The sequence below is a fragment of the Eleutherodactylus coqui genome, chromosome 1 (assembly GCF_035609145.1).
Source record: "Eleutherodactylus coqui strain aEleCoq1 chromosome 1, aEleCoq1.hap1, whole genome shotgun sequence".
Taxonomy (NCBI): Eukaryota; Metazoa; Chordata; class Amphibia; order Anura; family Eleutherodactylidae; genus Eleutherodactylus; species Eleutherodactylus coqui.
In genome coordinates, this window is record NC_089837.1 from 106,155,858 (window position 1) to 106,163,607 (window position 7,750).

The 7,750-nt window shown below is 47.2% G+C and overlaps 1 protein-coding gene across 1 annotated transcript in view; it reads right to left on the reverse strand.

Moving 5' to 3' along the window:
* Positions 1-7,134, reverse strand: part of LOC136624889 (diacylglycerol O-acyltransferase 2-like) — a 41,449-nt gene extending 34,315 nt beyond the window's left edge. The window contains exon 1 of the mRNA XM_066598819.1: positions 7,062-7,134. The gene's annotated coding sequence lies outside the window, so the exon portion shown is untranslated. The remainder of the gene's footprint in view (positions 1-7,061) is intronic.
* Between the last annotated feature and the right edge of the window lie 616 nt (positions 7,135-7,750).

Here is a 7,750-nt window from a genome sequence, read left to right on the forward strand (position 1 = left end):
GGTGGCAGTCTGGGAATAGGGCGGAATACAGACACTCACTACCAAGTTAACCTCCTTTCGACTTCAGAGAAGTTAAAGCCTCAGCCTTTCTAATTATGAGCAATTATCTGCTAAACAACTAAACACATTAAGAAAATTGGTATAGCCTTTACTATTAATCTTTATTATACAGTAGTCTTGTGTTTGCTATTGCCTGAGTAGAAGACCTATACGAGTCTATAGCATGGAGAGGCAGGATCACCTCATATACCCGCATCCGTACATCACTATGAGATAAGTGTATAGCCCTTTTCAAAACTTGAACATAGTAGAAAATTTACAAAGCATTTTACACCAATTTCTGTATTAAAAAGGTGCAAAATTTGATGCAAACACAATTTGTGCAAAAATTGTGATTTCTTGATGCTACTTTCTTGAAAAGAGGGCATCATGGACACACCAGACTGACATGTGTGTATAATTTATGCTAGAACCCTGTGGAATTTATAACAGATCCGTCTCTTTATATATTTGACACAGAGGAATTTATCTTTTTTGGCATAAAAAAAGTTGCAAAATGTGGTACAAGTCCCGCTTGCAGAAAAATTGTGACTTTTGGAAAGCATGACCCTTTCCCGAAAAGGCAGCATAGCTCCTGTAGATCAACACATGAATGATTTACAGGAGTAGCTGCGTACATTATACCAGAAATCCATGCTAGCTCCTAACTGGCGTTTGTTTATTTGTCGGGGCATGGAGGAATTGAGATTACACCTCTTTATACATTAGGCACATCGTGCACCAAGGAGGATAATGCGATGTGTATAAAGGCCACTCTTAATAAATCTCCCAAAATACCGTCTATGACTACCTCTTGTGGTAGGGCATTCCATAGTAACTGTAAACCCTGGCCTGTATAGAGATCTAAACTACCTTTCCTCCACCTGTAGGCTGGATTCACACGAACGTATATCGGCTCGGTTTTCACGCCAAGCCGATATACGGTGTCCTCATCTGTAGGGGGTGGAGGCTGAAAGAGCCAGGAGCAGGAACTGAGCTCCCACCCCCTCTCTGCCTCCTCTCCGCCCCTCTGCACTATTTGCAATGAAAGGAGGCGGGACGGGGGCAGGGCTAATTTCCAAGAATTAGCCCCACCCCCATCCCGCCTCTCCCCATTGCAAATAGTGCAGAGGGGCGGAGAGGAGGCAGAGAGGGGGTGGGAGCTCAGTTCCTGCTCCAGGCTCTTCCAGCCTCCCCCCCTGCAGATGAGGACACCGTATATCGGCTCAACGTGAAAACTGAGCCGATATACGTTCGTGTGAATCCAGCCGTAATGTGAGCCCTCATCCTTTATGAAAGTTCTTTGGAGGAAAAAAATGAATTTGCTAGTTCGTACTCCCCACATCCACATGCAGGGGGTAACTATAAAAGATGCAGTTGTACCTAGGCCCTTGAGCCTTAGGGAGCCTCATAAGGGCTCTCTCACCCATATAAGGAGGTTATTACTATGAATGAAGCATTGTAATAGAGGACCCTGTTATAGATTTTGTAGTGGAGCCAACAGCTACAAGTTATACCCCTGCCTACACATTTATATATGCAAGATCACCCCTAAAACATCTTTACATGTGCTCATAGCTTTTTTTCGAATAGGAATCCCCAAACTGAATCCCATATTCAAGGGATTTATAGAGAGTCACATTTCATTATTCAATTCATGGAACGAGAGTTGCCAGATGTACAAAAGGCAGAGGAACTAGAGACCAAATTGCCAATATCCGCTGGATAATGGAGGCAGGCAAGAAATTTCAGAAAATCATCTATTTCTGTTGTATTGATTATTCTAAAGCCTTTGACTGTGTGATTCATAATAAATTGGGGCAAGTTCTTGGACGTATGGGGATACCAAGTCACCTTGTATGCCTCTTAAGGAATCTGTATAACGACCAAGTAGCAACGGTAAGAACAGACCATGGAACAACAGATTGGTTTAAGATTGGGAAAGGAGTACAGCAGGGTTGTATACTCTCACCCTACATATTCAACTTATACGCAGAACACATCATGCGACGAGCGGGGCTTGATGAATCCAAGGCTGGCGTTAAAATCGCTAGGAGAATCATTAATAGAGTTGAGCCAACATACTCTGCCGAGCTTGATGCTCGTTCGAGTATTAGCGTACTCGATGGTGCTCGTTACTCGAACGAGCATCAAGCCATGTTCGACCCTGCCCCAGTTTTTGGCTCCTCCCCACTGCGACGTGCCTGTTTTGGCCCCTCCCCACCGCAGCGCGCGTCATTGGCAAATTTTTTGCCTTGCAGGCAGGAGAGAGAGAGAAAAAGAGAGACAGAGAGAGACACACAGAGAGAGACAGTGAGAGAGAAAGGAACTTCGGAAGGAAAAAAAAAAACTTGGCATCCGGCGTCCCACATACAAAAATGCTCGAGTCTCCCATTGTAGTCAATGCTCACTGGAGGAATGATAGTAAAGGCAAAACTGAAGTACTTTGGCCACATAAGGAGGAGGAGAAGACAGAATACATTGGAGGAGAAGCTGATGTTGGGGAAAGTGGAAGACAAAACAGAAGAGGAGCCAACCAAGGGCAAGATGGATAGATGATATCCATAAAGTGATGGACTGGACCTTGCTGGACTGGGGGGGAGGGGGGAGGCAACAGCCAACAGGAAGCTCTGGCGTGGGCTGGTCAACGAGGTTACAAAGAGTCTGAAGCGACGGAATGTATAAACAACATTCCCCCAACCCAGGCCCACCCCGTACTGTTCTCTACCAAAATGCCCCCCCTGCCCTATTCAAATGCGCCCTATGGAACTCCCAATCTGCGTGTAACAAACTCCCAACTATCCATGACCTTTTCACCAGTAAACACTTGAACTTGCTCGCCCTCACGGAAACCTGGATACAGCAGTCCGATTCTACCTCCCCAGCTGCATTGTCCTATGATGGCCTGCAGTTCTCCCACACCCCCAGATCGGATGACAGACGCGGTGGAGGAGTAGGCATCATCCTCTCCCCAAACTGTACCTTCCAGGTCATTCCCTCAGCTCCCTCGCTTACCTTTCACTCCTTCGAAGTCCACACCCTGCGACTCTTCCGCCCACTGCCTCTGCGTGTCGCAGTTATTTACCGCCCCCCAGGTCCTACCCGCCTGTTCCTAGACCACTTCGCTGCCTGGCTCCCCCACTTCCTATCCTGTGAAATCCCAACCCTCATCCTTGGTGATTTCAACATTCCTACTAACGACTCTAGCTCCTCATCTGCCTCCCGGCTTTTAACACTTACCTCCTCCCTTGGCTTATCACTAATCTCTGACTCCCCCACTCATAGAGATGGTAACACTCTCGATTTAGTTTTCCTCCGTCTCTGCTCTGCTTCTCACTTTACTAACTCCCCACTTCCACTCTCGGATCACAACCTTCTCTCTTTCTCCATCAGGCACCCTAGCATCTCTCCTGACCCTCCTATCTATCGCACCTCTAGGAACCTCCAGTCTGTCCGCACTAAACAGTTTGCCGAAACTATTCAGTCCTCCCTATCGCCCATCTCTCGCCTCCCCTGCCCTAACCTGGCAGCCGAATACTACCACAGCACCCTCAGCCGTGCCCTGGATGAAGTGGCACCGCCCGTGACGCGAGCTGTCAAACGCAGACCACGGCAACCCTGGCTCACGTCCCAAACGCGCTTCATCCGGCGGTGCTCTAGGTGCGCCGAGCGGCTGTGGAGAAAGTCAAAGCTGCCAGCAGACTTCCTCCACTTCAAATTCATGCTTAAAATGTATAACCTAGCCCTTCACCATGCCAAACAAGTTTATTTCACCTCCCTTGTCTCCTCACTATCCCACAACCCCAAACAACTCTTTGAGACTTTTCACTCCCTCCTCAGCCCCAAGGAACAGGCCCCTGCGACAGACCTGACTGCTGGAGAACTAGCTGCCTATTTCAAAGAAAAAAATCGACCACATTCGAAAAGAAATCTCTGAAAGCTGCATGGTTAGCCCTGATCCCAGCTTCATCAGCACTGCACCCAGCACCTACTCTCTATCTACGCTAGAACCAATGACAGAGGAAGAAGTCTCCAGGCTCCTTTCCGCTGCCCGCCCTACCACCTGCGCCAGCGACCCTCTCCCCTCTCACCTCCTCCGCTCCCTTTCCCCAGCTCTCATTACTCACCTTACCACAATCTGCAACCTCTCCCTAACCTCTGGCACTTTTCCCTCCGCATTCAAACACTCCATTATATCCCTTCTGCTTAAAAAAACCAACCCTGGACCCGACTAATGCTGCTAACTACCGACCCGTCTCAAACCTCCCCTTTATCTCCAAATTACTGGAACGCCTGGTCTACTCCTGGCTTACTCGCTTTCTCTCTGACAACTCACTCCTCGACCCCCCCCAGTCTGGCTTCCGCTCTCTACACTCGACCGAAACTGCCCTTACAAAAGTAACAAATGACCTGATGACTGCAAAGTCGAGAGGTGATTACTCTCTACTAATCCTCCTTGACCTGTCTGCTGCATTTGACACTGTCAACCATAATCTCCTTCTCACTATGCTCCACTCTATTGGTCTAATGGACACTGCTCTCTCCTGGTTATCCTCCTACCCCTCTGACCGCTCTTTCAGTGTTTCCTTTGCTGGTTCTATCTCTGCTCCACTTCCTCTTGCTGTTGGGGTACCCCAGGGCTCGGTCCTTGGTCCCCTTCTTTTCTCTATCTATACTGCCCCAATTGGACAAACCATCCACAGATTTGGCCTCCAATACCATCTCTACGCTGATGACACCCAACTATACACCTCCTCTCGTGAGATCTCTGGACCATTCCTCCAAAATATCACCGACTGTCCGCTGTCTCTAACACTATGTCCTCCCTTTTTCTCAAACTAAACCTCTCTAAAACCGACCTCCCCTCAACATCTCCATTCCAGTGTCTGGCACCATCATAACCCCCAGACGGCATGCCCGATGCCTTGGGGTCACACTGGACTCTGACCTCTCCTTTGCCCCCCATATCCAATCTCTGGCCCAAACATGCCACATGCACCTCAGAAATATTGCTAAAATACGTCCGTTCCTAACCACGGACACGCTAAAGACGCTCGTGGTTGCGCTCATCCACTCCTGGCTTGACTACTGCAACTCGCTACTCATTGGCCTCCCCCGCACTAGACTCGCTCCACTCCAATCCATACTAAATGCAGCAGCTAGACTCATTTTTCTATCCAGTCATTATTCAGACGCCTCTGCATTATGCCAGTCGCTGCATTGGCTGCCCATCCACTGCAGAGCTAAATTTAAACTCCTCTACCTCACTCACAAAGCTCTGCATGGCGCTGCGCCACCATACATCGCCTCCCTACTGTCAGTACACCACCCAGCGCGCTCACTCCGATCCGCTAACACCCTCAGACTAAACGCCCCTGTAATACGAACCTCTCATGCTCGCCTACAGGACTTCACTACAGCAGCACCCATCCTCTGGAATGCTCTACCCGAAGGTGTCCGGACAATTCCCGATGCACGATATTTCAGACGTGCCTTAAAAACGCACCTCTTCAGGGAAGCATTCCAAATCTCCTGACCTAGTCCCTCGCCCCTCCCTATGGTGCTCCACCCTGTTTGCCTTCTGATAGATGATCTGTACATAAAATTTCCTATTGCCTGTGTTCCCCACCCCCTGCACCTCCTGTACCACCCTCAACCCATTTGTGTCTAACCCAATGTACCTTATATTGTAATTGTTGTATTGTTTTGCATTTATCCATGCCTGAAAGTGCAGTGGAATAAGTTGGCGCTATACAAATAAAGATTATTATTATTACAACATTTCATTGGTATCACCTGTTTTTATCTCCTTGAATACATCTCAAAAATCACACCTTATTTGCTTTTGCAGCTGCTCCCTGATATTGAGTACTGCTGCTTAACTTATAACCAGAATACCCAAGTCCTTCTGCCCAGTTTTATTGCATTTCTATATTGAGTAACTTGACCCCTGCAGCCAAAGTGCATCACTTTACACTAAACATTAACACTCCTCTGCAATGTTCTTGCCTATGCTGCCAGTTTATTCAGGTTTCTCTGTAATATTTTACACTCATGATGAGGTTTAAGTATCCTACAAACTTTTGTATCAGCAGCAAAAAAATAACACTTGACTTTCAATTCCATCCACAAGGTCATTAATAAAAAGATAAAAAAAGAATCAGCCTGGGGCTGGTTTCAGACGGGTGAAGTTCTTGCGCCAGATTTGTGCGTTACCAGACACATGCATTTGAACTCCATTCTTTTGAATGGGGTCATACATGAGCGATTTTCTTTCCCCTGCATTGCATCGCGACATGGGAAAAGAAAATTGTGCAATACCCATGTGTGGGTGTGCACTCACATCGCCCATTGTTTTCAATGGCGCCAGCAGCAACATCGCATCGTGTGCTAGGTGCACGGGAGGTCTCCCCATTGAAAACAATGGAAGACACTCCACCGCGATAGAGGATTGCTACTTCCCCGAATTATGCGAGATGGTTTTAATATAAAAACACCTTGCATCCGCGGAAGGAGGTGGTGGGGGGAAAGAATATCGGCTTGCTGGCGAGTGAGATCAGGCCAGGATTCATGTAAAGTTAGCCTTACACAGATCCTTGCATTTCCACAAGTGCTGACTTGAGCTTATTTTGAGTATGGGTGAAGCCGCACAGTCCGGTGCCCCCTTGGCTGAAACTCCACCCACCCGTGGTCGCCAGTGGCTATATGATTTGCTAGCAAGTTGTGCGGCCATTTACCACTGTGGTTTAGCTGCATATGAAGGATTTGTCCGCAGCCTATGTAAAATTTACAGTAGTTTTGTGTGTGTCAACTAGTTCTCAATTGCAAATATTCCCTAGTCCTGGCCTCGGAAGCTGTTGCGTTATATTGTATCAAATGCAAACTCTGCATAGATCACATCAGGCTCCCCACCAACATCCAGATTTGCCCTCATTTCCTTGTAGGACCCAAGCAGGTTTGTTAGGTCATAACATGTTTTCTGGTTATTACATTCTGCACTGCTGTATAGATGCCAAACTTACCCGACGGCAGGAACATGATTCCACCTTTTAACTAGTACACAGAATCCACTGTAGGAGAGCTACAAGAAGGAATCTTAGTCATGGATTATTAATAGCCCCCTCGGAACCTGCCGGACACAGCGACCATTTATTTCAGGCACAGGGTGGAGCACACAGAGGTCATCTTGACTTTTGTTCACTTAACCCATTCTGAAACACAATTGACGAGGCATGCCAGCAATCTGTTGAAGACTCCGGTTTCAGAATAGTAACAGGACTATTCTAATGTCAGTTCTAGATTTGTACAGGAACTCTTAGGTGTGAGCCCCTGCACAATGAAGGATTAGAATGGTTTATTACAATGTAAACGGACACACGGACATAAACACAATTGCGTGCACCTCAGTGCAACGTTTTAGCGCTATGAATGGGGCTTTTTCTGCGCGTATATCGTACTTTTTCTGCACGCTGGCCATGTCTATTTGTGCACAAATACTCTGAAATGGGCAATTCATTCCAGATGTGTTTTTTCCAGCGGAATTACGCAGCTTTTCATGCATCTGCATATCCACTATTGACTTCTATGGGGACCTTTAGGGTACAAATACACACAAATGCTCATGCAAAATACGTGCGTGTGAACAAACCCATCAAATTCAATGGGTTCTATTGACTGCATATTGTACGTGTAAATACGTCCATGGGAAGCA